We start from the raw sequence: 14252 nt of genomic DNA, 5'->3' as shown, positions 1-14252 counted from the left end.
TTCTGATGTAAGTTTTACCAAGTGGGAGCAACCTGAACAGAAACTGCCATGTCTCTCTGGAAAGAGATTTGGTGTTGAGAGTACTGCCAAGGGAATAATTATTGTATGTACTTGTGTGAAAGTTGAGATAAATTTTTCACCTCCAATCTCACTGGGTATGCTTGGAATGCTTTCAAGAAGTTGACAATCAGACTCACGTGATATTCAAAACAAAGCATGTTGACTTATAGTATCAGAAAGTAACAGTTGTGACATAGTTTGTCATTGATCATCTAATCGCTTGAAAAATTTAAATATATAAGGACAAATTTTAAAAATATTTCTTTACTTGGATTCATTTTATATATTTACAATGAAATCAAATAATTAACATGCACTATGCATTTTGCAAACAACAGTGAGTATTATGGAAGGCCCATGATAAAAAGATTTACCTGCCCTCTGGATAGCAGATGTGAGCTAGACCAACAAAGAAAAAGGACTTCAGAGAAAGATTGTATCAATGAAGAAACAGCACACTATTTCTTGTACTCCTCACTGCTGATGGCTACTCCATTTCAATTCCATGCTTGACTCTCTTGTACTTTAGAAAGTAACAGTCACATGTAAAAATGTTATTAACAGCCAAGCAGAATAATGTAACAATGGCATTAATCACTTGCAGAAACTATGTTATTTTTCAGGGTGGTTACTGACAGAATTCTAAAAGAACACACATGAATGAAAGAGATTAAGTATTTCCACTGCTGCAAATGAGAAGAAATCCTTCAATGTCTTTTTTTCTGGCAAAATTGCTTACATCAATAGGGTGTTGTAAAATCACCAACTGATCATTCACTTTAGTCATTAAGTATGGGCAGATGCCAGCTTTCTGAACTAGGATTAGGGCTGAATTCTTAAATGGTTGTAATTCTTGTACTGAAATTTCTCTCTCCACTTCAGGGACTGAATACATTCCTCGCTGCTATTTACGTGAAAATTATGACAAAACTGATTTTTTTGTGTGCCTGCTGTCACTAACCGTGACTGTCTTTTTAATGATGCATGTTTACATTGGGATTAACTGGAACATTGTCTGTGTACTAGCAACTAGTATGTGCACTGATCAATCTTTCTCCCTGGCCCAGTAGTAAATTCATTGATGCATCTGAAGCCACAGCAACAAACCAAATTTAGCAGTATAAAAATGCCAGAAGCTAAGTCATATGATGTCAGTCACGCTGAATCTAAAATAAAACAGCTCCATCATGAAAATGGCTGCTAACACTGGATTAGAATCTTCTCAATTGTAATTATATATTTGGGAGCCATTGATGGAATTTATTAAATGTCTTACCTGTGTGGTTTCTGGAAAGTACAGGTCCTGAATATTTGGTCTGTTCCTCCAGAATATTCCAATATTCCAAACATAATTTAGCAAAGGAATTTGTATAAAAACTAAATAATGTCAGGTGTCAATGAATTATTGTCAGCTGTTTTGGAACTGGATTTTTCTCTTCACTAATTTTAGTGACAAACTCTTCATAATTTAAGAAATAGAAACAGCAAACAATGTTGTTGTTCGTTGGTGGAAGTGTTTTTACCTTTTCCATAATGTATTAGCTCATATTACATAAAGAAAATGGTTTTATATTAAATTCATGGCAATTTGTTCTGAATTATGCAGTTGCAGAGGATGTTTCAAAAGCGGACATTTAACTCATTCTACTGTGAGTAGCATATGTTTCAAGTATCCCATAGCTTAGCAGGAAAGATATCCATGCATAAATTGACTCATATTCAGGGACTAAGACTCTGCCCTGTGCAGTAGATACACAACAGACTTGGAAAATAAAGTCTTCCGCCTCACTGCTTTGTGAAAGTTTATACTATTTTTTGCAAAGTTATGGCAGGACAATGATAAGAAATTTGTAAGAATGCCAAGACCTAACTCATCTGATATCCCTTAAAAGGCTGTAAAAAAAAAAAAGAATATCTCCATATATGATGGACTTGATAAGCTTAGTTTGGACAGCATAAGCTTGTTTTGCTCTGGGCAAAGGGGGTTGAGGGGAGATTTGATTGCGTTATACAATATTCTGACTGGTTTAGATGAGATAAACAAAGAAAATCTTTCCAATTAGCTGATGCTGCAAGCACTTAGAAATAAAGATTTACTCTTTTGGGCAAATCTCTAAGTGTAAGTAGTACCAAATAATATCATTTAATAAAATGATTAATGTAAATCCGTAATGTACTATTGCCAATAAGTGTCCTATTCTTAACAAAAAACTGTTTTCTATTTTACTGTGAGCACTGCTGTAGAGATATGCCACACTTATCATAAATAACTTGTGTGGCAGTAATATTACGTATGCACTTATCAGTTTACACTGGGAAATCTTTTTTAGAATACAAATTCATGCATGCACTGATATGTTGGTTCTCAGTTGTCTATCTTGGCCTCCATAATGTTACAAAATATTTATCTTTGAGATTAATATTCATGGTCCACAACCTCTAACAGCAGAGTGTTGTTATTTGAAGCAAGTCCAATAGAGTTTTATTGATTACACAATTGAATTATTTTACAAATCCCAATTCATTTGCACAAGCATGCAGCTTTTGGTGGATTTTTATGAAAGGATTCTTCTTGAATTTTGAAGTTCAGAATAACAATATGTGAGGTAATGGTAAGTGAAAACTAGAAAAGTTTGGGAGATGACAGAAAATATGTATCCTAATAAAGCTCCATTTCCCAGACTATTGTTCCATCCATAAGGGTGAATCATCCTGGAAAGGCTGTGATCAGGAAAGATGGAAAATAGAATGGATTACTATTTGATTTAGATAAAGAAATGCAGATTTGAATGAAATTTATTTTACGGTTCTCATTAATGCATTGATAATTGCCTACTGTCCTGCTCTTGATAGATATTTAAATAGTACCCTGTGTTTAACTATTACATGCAGAACAACAATCTGTTAGACTTAGGAGTAATTTATCAGACAAAGCTGTTTGGGTTAGTGCATTTTCATGCGTGAAAAACAACTAATATACACGGTTTTTTTCAGAGTGTCTGAACACACAGCCTGTGTGTTTTAAGCAGACCAATTTGACTGTTTTGCTTTTATCAATAAATTCAACTTCAGTTTTACATCATAAAACATTAAATGTATTTTATATCATGTGTAAATAATGGGAGTGTGTTCCCTTTTCAGTTCAGTGATGATTTCTAAGTGATTGAAATAACTGCACAGAGGCCAGTATCCCATCACCAAGTCACGCTTTATTTACTTGTGCACAGTATACTGGCTGTGGCCAGCCAGCTCGGAGGCAGCCTCCTGAACTGAGGAGATTCTAACCTGTTTTCTTTTTACCAGGGTGGCCAGTGACAAGCAGTGTCCTTCTCAGAGAGCAATGCTGTATGAATCTTCTGGCCAGGGCTGTTCTGATTGCTCCAGATTAACAACCTCAATCAAGGACCTTTTAGTCCAATCATTGCAGTGATGTAGGAGAATTAATTTTATGGAGAAAACATGAAGTGGAAATTGTTTCTGCCATTTATGAACATTGAAACAATATATATAAAAAAGATTGAAACATTTTGATATTAAAAATAAGAAAACTACATGTGTCTTGAAAATTACCTATGTTTGGAAGAACAGAAACATCTGAGGATAAAGACATCCAAAAATTACTGACATGCGTGAACCCCTTTAGCAAGGCCATTTTGAAAACAAAACCATGTATTAGCATTAATGTCTCAAGATTTGGAGTTGAAAAGCAGATCAGTTATGTTACATTTATATGTAAAATTGATTAAGCCACTGTGATTAAGCCATTCTAGTCTTTCTTTATAAAAAACACAATTATTGATGTTCATTATGTGTGTCTATTGTTATAAAAAAACATCTCCGGAGCCATCTTCTTGAACCTTTGCACCCTATATTTTGAAGTTGTATTTCCAAGACTTTTAGAAGGGAGTTCTAGGATTTTGATGAATGATGGAGGGAAGAAATGGTTGCAATGTAATTTCTAGTCAGGATTTTGAGTGTTATCAAGAGGACCCAAGGATTATTTATTGCAAGAGATATTATGTGACATATGATCACTAAGAAAATAACAGGATTGTTAAAGGAGTCAAAAGAACTAGTAGAGATTACAGATTGACAATGATGTGACCATGGATGGATTTGAAAACCAGGAAAAGAATTTTAAAGTTGAGGAGTTGCTAGACAGGAAACCAAAGTCAGCAAAAACAGTGTGATGGGTGAACAGATCTTGATCTTTGCAAAGATGTAGGTTAGCAGAATTTTCAATGACTTCAAGTACCTGAAGTGGGGGGAGCCAACCAGAAGTTGACAAATCAAGTTTATAGACAATGTAGAATAAGTCTTCTAGAACCATACAGTTGAGGTAGCATCAGGGACTAGCAGTGCTGTGGGAATGCAAGTAGTCAGTTTTATATTAGAAACCATACAGCATTGGAACTTTAGTTCATGGTCAACTAGAATCTAGAGTTAGTAGCCATATTGGTTCAGGCTCAGAATATGGCCACTGGAGAGGCTTACATGTGAGGGATCAAGGGATAAGGTAGCATTCAGGTAGAACTGAGTGTTTTTATCATAGTCGCTATAGAAAACAATACTTTTTCAGGTAGTATCACCTGGAAGCAAAATACAGATGAGAAATGTGAAGGAACTGAGGCCACATCCTAAAGGAACTCCAATGGTAATGATACTGGATTAGAAAGACATGTTTCCTACCAAAATAATTGACTTAATGATCAGTGGAATTCCACGACACCTTAGTTGCATATGTGCTTTCTGTCTACTTGAGCATTACTTTTTTTATAACTTTGCACAAACATAACTTTGTACCCACATCTTTGGGTCAACAGAAGGCTTCAGATAATTTGGTCAGGAAGACACTTCCAGCCAGTTTTGTTTGTTCTAGTTTAGTCATTGATTTGCACCTTCAAAGACTCCATCTTACATTCAAGTTCATCTTTGAAGTGGAGCATCAAACTAGATTCTTTTCCTGAACGTGAAAGTCGAGAAATTTGCCAATCTACACTACCATATGCTGCAAACCTACTTTCACCAGTCAAGATAAGCATTTTGGCATCTGATAGTTTCATGTACTACAACATTGCCCTTATCAGTAATCTCATGAATGGAGTCCTTGCCATCTATTAAGAGCATAGCATTGTTGCCAAGATAGATAGTATAAAAACTATCATGCCCAATAATGGTTATCTTGACCATAAACATCACTTCTATATATAATGCAAAGTCATAGAAGTGCTGAGGCCATGACTTCAACCTTGAAACGTGCTTAGTTTATTTCAGATTACACTGGAATGCAAGGCACTTCAAAAAATTGATCAACAGGAAAAACTAGCTATCACATGCTGCTACATTGCAGTAATCACATGAATTGTATTTCTCCACTAACAGCTGCTGTCAAAAATATTATCTGTTTACTGCACAAATGAGTAATGTGGTATATAGGTTATCGTGGCTTTGAAGCCACATGTGAATGCTTTATATCCCAATGACTGTCAGATCATATCAACATGTCTTTTCGAAAATGCACAGCCGCTTACAGCTGAACTAAACAAGCTCATCCCTTCAAATTTCAGAGCATGATCTCCAACATTAATTTTACTATTGGAGAACATTTACTGAATAATCCTGACTTCATCTATAATTACAAAAATTGTTGGTTGAGTTCACAGTGTGAGTCACTTGTGAATACTAGAATCTATGTTTATTCACATTGGAATGGTAAAGGATGAGAACCCTAAAATATTGTGACGACTTTTACTTTTAATTTCAAAATCTGTTTTATGTTCCAAAAACACTGCTACAGAAAAATATTTTTTAAATATGTAAATTTAATGACTGTGTTATGATCCCAGATGATGCTACTGTTGGACAAGTCAGATCCCAGAATAAAATCTGGTTAGATACATTTATTTTAATGTGATGGTCTTCCACTGAAACTTAAAGTCACAAGGCTGCAGATTTTATTTTATCAGTAAAACAGAATTGCTGACACAAGACACTTTTTTTTGAGAAAAACGAAACTATCTAAATGTACCATGTTTGGAAAACTTCAAAATGCACAGTAAAATAAAATCACATCCATTCCCCAACACCACCACGCTATAGTTAGAGTGAAATTAAAGAGAAATTTTCCGTTCTTTTCAAATTTTAGATTGACTTAACTGCTTCTTTTCAGTTCCAGTCCTATGAGCTGCAAAGTCTTTTTTTTTGGCTGACATAACTGAGTTCTCAGAGTTTCTCAACCTTGAATAGACTCTGCAGGTTTCTAACTAAATACCTGACAAGTGGAAGTTTTCGCAACAATGCTGTTTCACTAAGATAACTTATTTCCTTAATTGCTCTCTATAGTTTCCTTTACGACAAGGGCTTTTATTAGCTTTGGATCCCAAGCAGGACCTCTTTGAATTAAAATTGTGTTTGAAAAAATTTTGCATATCAGAGCTTCTGATAGGCTAATTGCTTAATTATGTTTTTCTTTCCTGTTTGTAATTTGCATAAGTAAAACAAACTTCCATGAAAACTGCAACAATCCTTAGGTAATTTGATCTTTGACCTGAAGTAGTTTAAAATCATGGTTCCTCAATGACTGACCTGGTTAATTCTTAAACTGCTTCACACAAACAGATCTCACCAATGTGAGTCCAAACTCTTGAAGAAAAAAACAATTATATGTAATTCTAATCACAACGGTCTGCTGAACTCCTGTATGAAGTTAGTGTTGTGTTATTCCTGTACAGACGCAGAAACTTCAAACAGAGACAGACTTATCAAAACTAAGGTATAATAAGTGGGGCTTAATAATCTGTGCTCCCACCCAACCCCTCTCAGCAGAAAGCCACTTTTTAAAAATTCATTTGTGGGATGTGGCCATTGCTGGCTGGCCAGCACTTATTGTCCACTCCTAATTGCCCTTGAGAAGGTGATACTGAGCTGCTGTGGGTTGATCCACAATGCCATGAGGGAGGGATGATGTGGAGGTGTTGGTGTTGGACTGGGATGGACAGGGTAAGATGTTATGTGACACTAGGTTATAGTCCAACAGGTTTATTTGAAATCACAAGCTTTCGGAGTGCCACCCCCTCGTCAGATGAAGTGAAGAAAAACACACAGGCACAGAATTTAAAGACAGAGAGATCAAAAGATCATGCAAATTGTGTGATTGGAGTATGCATCTGGCTGATCCAGATGATCAGCCTAACATCACTCCACTCACACTATATTTTTGATCTTTTGATCTCTCTACCTAAAATTTCTTCTATTCCTGTATGCTTTCACTTCATCTGATAAAGTAACAGCCTTTCAAAAGCTTGTGATTTCAAATAAACCTGTTGGACTATAACTCGGTGTCATGTAATTTATGGCCAAGAGGGAAGGAAATCCAATATCTTGACAAAGCAATGGTGAAGGAACAGCAATTTAATTCCAAGTCAGGATGATTAGTGGCTTGGAGGGGAACTTGACAGTTGTATGTTCCCATATATCTGACACTCTTGTCCTTCTAGATGGAAATGGTCATGGGTTTGGAAAGTGCTGTCTGAGGATCTTTGGTGAATTTCTATAGTGCATTTTGTACACGCTGCTGCTACTGAATGTCTATGGTAGAAGGAGTGGATAGCTTGTGAATGCAGTGCCTATCAAGAGATTTGTCCTGGATGGTGTTAAGCCTATCAAGTGTTGTTGGAACTGCACTCCATTCAGGCAAGTGGGGAATATTCCATCACATTCCTGACTTGTTCCTTGGAGATGGTGGATAGGCTTTGGGGAGTTAGGTGGTGAGTTAGGTATCACAGCATTTTTAGCCTCAAACCTGCTTTTGTAGCTGCTATGTTTATGTGAGTCCATTTGAGTTTCTGGTCAATGATTAATCCCTAGAACATTGCTAGTGGATGATTTAGTAATGGTAACACCATTGAATGTTAAGGGGCAGTGGTTTGATTGTCTCTTGTTGGTGATGGTCATTGCCTGACTTTTGCTTGTCTGTTCTTCCGACTGCCCAAATGAACAAACTCTCCACTTTGGGATGACTGGTTGGGTTATACCAGTTTCAAGTCATTACACTTGGATTCTGAAATGCCTTTCAAAGGCTGAAGAACAAGTGGTAGATTTATTTAGTTGTATAGTGTGCCGACACAACCTCCTAGTGCACAGAAACACCTGTGAATGTGCACAAAGCAACTGGAAGCCCTCACCTACAAAATAGAGTTAATTGACCTGATAGTCAATCCTACAAATAGTCTGTTTGCTAAGATCCAAGTGGTATGATAAGGACCCAGAGTGGTTCAAGGATAAATATGTTTCTTCAAGGATGATGACTGCAAAGGTAGAAGCTGTAGCACAGTTTCACATTCCACAAGAAGTCCTGGAGAATGTATGTGTTCTACTGAAGGTTTGTCCCAAACTTCAACGCAACAGCCAACCTACTGACAAGCCACCACAGAAATAAACAAAAATTGTATGGATTGAGAAATGACAGGCAGCTCTTCAAAGGTTGAAGCCCATTTTAATAAATTAATCTGTTCTTGCAACTCCAAATTTCAACTATGCATCACATGTTGCTATCAATCTGAGTGACATCAAGGTGAAGGCTTATCTTCTTTAGGAATACAAATCTGAAAAAAAGACACCAATTGGAGACTTCTTCTAAAATCGAAATAAACATCTTAAATGGCACTTCAAAGTAAGAAGGAAAACCATGATGTATTATTGGCTCCTAAAATATTGTGAGATATTTGTCTAAAACGTATGCAGAGAGACTACAGTCTTTACTGCCAACAATGTAATTACTATTGTGGAAAGGTATAAGAGCTAGCACACCTAGTTATTGTATTGGAGCTTGTTTCTACAACTATACTACTTACAATTTACCAGAAATATGGGTGATTTTTGTGTGATTGATGATGTTCTGTCCAAACTTAAGGAGACCTGATTTGAACCAAGGACTTGATTGACAAAGGGTAGAGAGGTGTGTGTGTGTGTGTGTGTCCGTCCGTCCAGGGGAATGTTACATTGATGGATCAGAACTCCAAAGCATTTACAGACTTTTTACTTACTTTTAACCCTAAAATGTGTATTTTTAAAGAAAAGCATTACTGTAATAAAATAAAAACTGTGGATGTAAATTCAATGACCGTTTAGCCAAGTCCTGTGTGAAGCCAATGGAATGTTGTACACATAAAGAGTCAGAGAAAATTCAAACAAGGAAAGCATCAACAAATAAGATCATGATGTAATGATGATTTCCCTTCTCAGCATAAAAGCACTTATTGCAGATAATTTCACCTCTCAAGAATATACAAAGCAAAGAGATAAAAACCGACTGCAACACTAGTCTTTGGTTGTTTCTAGTTGGACATCCTTGTGTGTGCAGTAGAATGCTGTGAGAGACACCATTCTGAGAATAGCCATGAAATCCCCCCTGCCAGTACAACAAAGGGTAAACACACTCTCTCATTCTTACTGCTGCAAGCCAATTCAAAAGGAATCAGAATTAAAACATTTCAATAAACTTACAAAAACAAGTACCTCGAGACTGACTGCTCAAGTAGCAATGTCAATGCGACTGGTGCCATACAGTAGTGCATAAAGTAATGGCTGCAGCTTCTTTGCATATGCTCTTCTTCAACAACTCCAAGACTGAGCCACAAATATTTTAGTTTACTTTTATCTTTTTGAACTCCCCTTTAATTTATACATATGTACAAGTGTTACATTGTTATTTATTCTCGTTTTTAGTAATTAATAAACTCATTCTATTGTTTGTTGGCTCCTTTTAAAAGATAAGTTAATTGAAGAAATTTAGCTGCAGGAGACAGGATTCATACTTAAATTAATCCTGTTGCAATCAATTGAAGAGGCTGGTGATTAACCAAAACGATGCAGGTCACCCTCTCCCAGGAACCTAATGATTTCTGGTATTCCATCTGAAACTCAGAAATTGAGGAACCTCACCCCAGTTTGGTTGTAACACACCCAGGTGGATTATTTATCAGCTGTATGTCTTAAAAGAATGACTAGCAATATAACGCAAACACACACACACACAAGAAATTAGGGGTGAATCCAAAAAGATAAAATTAACAATCTATGGCTCAATCTCTTGTTTGTTATGAAGTACAGATAAAAAGATGTTGCAAAAGGGATATGCCCGAAAACTACACCTTTGTCATTGAGAAAAGATTTATGGAATAGTCAACCTTTGCTGCACCCCATGACAGTGCCCTGATCAATTAATATCTACTAACCTGATTTGAAGTTAATCTTTTAATTCAGACAGTTACCAGTTGTTATGGACCAGGAGAGATCCCCTCAAAGCATTTTGAGAAGGTAGCCCAGACCCTAACTTTGCGAGTTGCTCTAAGCAGATATAAAGTGGACATCCCAGGAGGGAATCAGCTGGTCAAACCACTTTATTTTAAACAAAACAGAATTTATGTTCAAGATTACTGAATGAAACACAAAGAACATAAAACATAGTACCGAAAAACTTATCTGATCCAAAAATCCAACAGATTATCATAACTTAATGATGCTGTTCCAGTTACATGCAATAATCCCCATATACACCCCTTGGCACAAAATATAAAATGAAAAAGTTCTTACAGTATAAAAGTCAAAGACAGAGTACTAGTCTGGACCTGCTGCTTTGGGTCCAGGAGCCTTTTGAGCCTTTCTTCACACTACTGCTTGAAAAAAAACAAATCAGGGAAACAACTGAGCTAATAGAACTGGCCACACCCCTTTCATTGTACAAGTTTTTTTAAAACTTGAAAGCCTTCTGCCTGAGGCAGTATCTGTTAGCTTTTATCAAATTGGCCCTAAAACCCTGCACCTCCAACTTTTCAGAGTCAGTATCATTTATGATCTCTCTGAACAAAACCAAGGACTGCATAACCTTGATAAAGGAGCAGCTTCATCACACAGTTCATGTTACATCTTCAAATTAGTCCACACCCTGTTTTGATGCTGTATCTGTTGTTGCTTCTATTCCCAAGTTGATTTCCTTGTATGTCCTTGTCCTGATGAGTGCAAGGTGGAAAACATTGACTGTATGCCTCTTATTGATAGTCTTTATGTTCTGGACTACCAAACAATTATTTTAGTTTAAGTTGTTAAAGTTTTCCATTTATGAATAATATCATCATTCTGGGGTTAAGTTCCCAAAGGAATAGAATGGGCATTGAAAAAGTTGGATTGGTTTTTACACAACTCTTTTACTTAAAAATAAATGTCTATAACTTTTCCAGGAGGAATTGGTTTGGCTTGAACAACAGCAGTGCACTGCAAAATATTGGACAGTCATTTAAACATCTGAATATGCGATTGCTTCATGTCGAACACTTCACAAAATAAAATGTTGGGTATACCTGCAACTTAGTTTCAAACAATCCTCATTGCAACTTTAATGTAAATATTTGTTTCAACAGATAACAAAACATTACATTTGGGTTCACCTTGCATTATGTTTAGACTTGGAGAATGTTGCAAGATAGCTGACAATGGAAATATGTTTTGAACTGATCTTAAGTTCATTCTGAATGTATGGTAAAAGTGAGAACCCCTCTTTCTAAATATTTAAAACATAATTGTTAAATATCTTTTTGTGTAAGCCTTTCCAAGCAAATATAGGATAATCAAAAATTCCTGTAAGGCCGGAGCCAGACAACATAAGCACTCTGATGCCTGATTGGAACTTAAACTGCTGGAAACTATAAGTTTGTTTTGTTTAAGTGATGCACTTTATATGTTGCTTCTTTTCTTTAATATCACCTAAAATGCAATGCTTTTTTTTGAAGAATCTAATTGAGAAATCTGAACATATGATTAAAAAGGGATAATTTTTATAAATAAAGGACACATTTATGATGACAGAGAAATATTTTAGCAACTGAACCCATTTTTGAATGTTATTGTTATGTCAGAGAATAAAACAGTCAATCACAAATTGAGCCATGTCTTGTGACAAGTACAATAGTACTCATTATAAATGCTGTGGTTATTTTAAATATATGACCAGAAAAGCCACTAATTCAGGGCTACAACTCTAACACTGCAACTGTATCTGACATAGTTTTGTCTTTATATTAAAGCAGCAGCAGTTTCTTCAAGTTTTGATTAATTGGCCATAAAATATGTTCATCAAGTACAGCTGTAGTTGATTGATGATGTGCCATGGAACCATCAGTCACTCTGTCAAAGGCCGGGCAGTGTTAGCTTAGATTAATAAACTCGAGGAAAACCTTCAATGCTAAAGCTTGGAAAACATTCTTGTTTTATCTTTATATTAGATAAAATCATTTGAAAGGAGCTTTTTTCTCATTTTGCTATTTATGTCAAAAATGTAAACTTAAAACGTAAAGAATCTGTCGGCAAGTTTGCAGTAATTATTGACCAGGGATGTCTTACTGTCCTATCTTGACCCATATTTCTTTGAATGTTAAAATAAGCAAAATATGCAGAGATGAGAAACCCTTTGGACATATTTCAACAGATAGCGGAAGGTGCCATTGTCTTACCAGATCACATGGTTGTTCTCTCATTTGAGAGAAGGTCACCAAACCTCTTTTGAGGGGAAAGGTTGAGAAGGAGAATCCTTTATTGTGACCTTAGCCAGAACTGAACCCACACTGTTGCTGTCACTGTGCTTTGCAAACCAGGATCCATTCAAATGAGCTAACCAACCCCGTTTCAACATTATAAAGTCAAAGGAACCCTATAATTTTTCTATAGATGCATCCCAATTCTGAAAATATTTCAGGATTTTAATTTTCTCCACTCTACCAAGAAGTCAGCAAGGAAAGCGTCTTGATATAAATTCTAAGATCTTAATTTCATGTTTGTTATATTTGACTCGTTGAGCTGCTCCTGCAACTTCATTCCAAAAGCAGTTTGGTTCTGTCTTTCCATGTGGAGAACAAACAAACATTCCAATTGACTTTCCTGACTGTTCCAATAAACAAACCCAAAGTATTTCTTTCTTATGCAAGATACTATTTACATATTTTTGACAAGACAGGACGGTCTGATAACTAAATGACCCCCATTGTTCTTTGGCACAAAGACCTTAGATGGTGTTCTTTCCCTACTGCGCCTTGGCAGCAGCTGTCCCAAGCTTTAGTGCATCCCTCAGCACATAGTCCTGGACCTTGGAATGTGCCAGTCTGCAACACCAGGTTGAGGTCAACTCCTTGCACTGGAAGACCAACATGTTTCAGGTAAACTATCTTGCTGTGTGTCTACACTGTGAGCCTTCATGAGGGGTGGTGTCAAGGTATGTGTTGTTATACACCCTCAACTCAGACCTCTCAGAAAGTTCTGTGGCCTTTGGCCAATGGGGGTATGAGTTGTATTCAAAGCATCCAATGGGGATGTCCACCACCCTTCGCTATTGCCGTGTCGGGAGGTGTAGAGTGCACACACTCGGGCAATCAAAATGCTAGAACACCCGATTGACACATCTCCAATACATAGCTCTTGGGCTGGTTGTAACTGATTTGCCTTGAACCTTTGTAGCCTCTTTGATCTTTGATTTTACTGTTCTCTGCAGCTGAAAGCTGCTGGCTGCTGGTCAAATAAGCTTGATCAATTTTGTTGTCAGGCCTGATTTCTCTCGCTGTGGGTCAGTTTAGAGTGTCCAATTTTTGACCCATGGTCATTGTAAATTTTACAAGGAATTTGTGATTGATTATGGATTTAGAAATTGCCTGTTTGTATTTAAATTTCCTGCCATTCACCATATAGACTACTTTTCCACTGTGGATATTAGTGCAATAAGTAATTGATCTTTCTTTATGAAATATGTAAGGGAATTTTTTTATTGAAACCTTCAGTTTGAAATATTGATCAAATTACCTTAACCACAAAATGAATTAGCATTGTCAAGCTGTAGCACTTATAAATTATAATCAATTGCAAAGTCAAATCAACAACATTTCTACCAATTATTCACTGGTCAATCAAACGTAGTCATGGTTAGGAAACAAAGAAGTGCTGTTTAAACTTTGCATTGTGAACAAATGTGGTAAAAGCTGCTGTAACCTGGGTTCAGCATCCTACTTTACTGTATCTTGTTTCATGAGAGCATCTCTTTTACAATTACAGGGTTCATAAGAATGTTCTCCTGTATCCCCAACAGCCCTGATGGTGTGGCTTTGCCTGCACAAACAGATTCATCTGTGCTGTTTATTTGTACCCAGATACTT

The sequence above is a fragment of the Chiloscyllium plagiosum genome, unplaced genomic scaffold (genome assembly GCF_037043375.1).
Source record: "Chiloscyllium plagiosum isolate Xiang-an unplaced genomic scaffold, Cpla_swu_hap1 HiC_scaffold_12, whole genome shotgun sequence".
Lineage (NCBI taxonomy): Eukaryota > Metazoa > Chordata > Chondrichthyes > Orectolobiformes > Hemiscylliidae > Chiloscyllium > Chiloscyllium plagiosum.
The sequence above is the reverse complement of the archived record's forward strand: the minus strand, read 5'-3'. Positions refer to the sequence as shown.